Genomic DNA, 287 nt, shown 5'->3' with positions numbered 1-287 from the left:
AACTTTTCCATTTATACATTGAATTCACACTGCCTTCATACCTATATTTCCATGTTTGCTTAATGCTCCTGTACCGAAGTTATTGAATAGTCTTTAACTGTTTTGGGTCACTTAAAGCGATCTTTGAACTATAAATACTGGAATTCCTTTACATTCTGTGAATAAATGCCATGACAATACACATTTGTCAAACTGTCCTTCATAAATTATGTGATATCAGATGCTATTACAGTGATTTACATTCATGGGGCAGAGAATGAATTATTTCATTTTTCCCCGTTTAGTCT

This window comes from Penaeus monodon, chromosome 29, assembly GCF_015228065.2.
Source record: "Penaeus monodon isolate SGIC_2016 chromosome 29, NSTDA_Pmon_1, whole genome shotgun sequence".
Lineage (NCBI taxonomy): Eukaryota > Metazoa > Arthropoda > Malacostraca > Decapoda > Penaeidae > Penaeus > Penaeus monodon.
The sequence above is the reverse complement of the archived record's forward strand: the minus strand, read 5'-3'. Positions refer to the sequence as shown.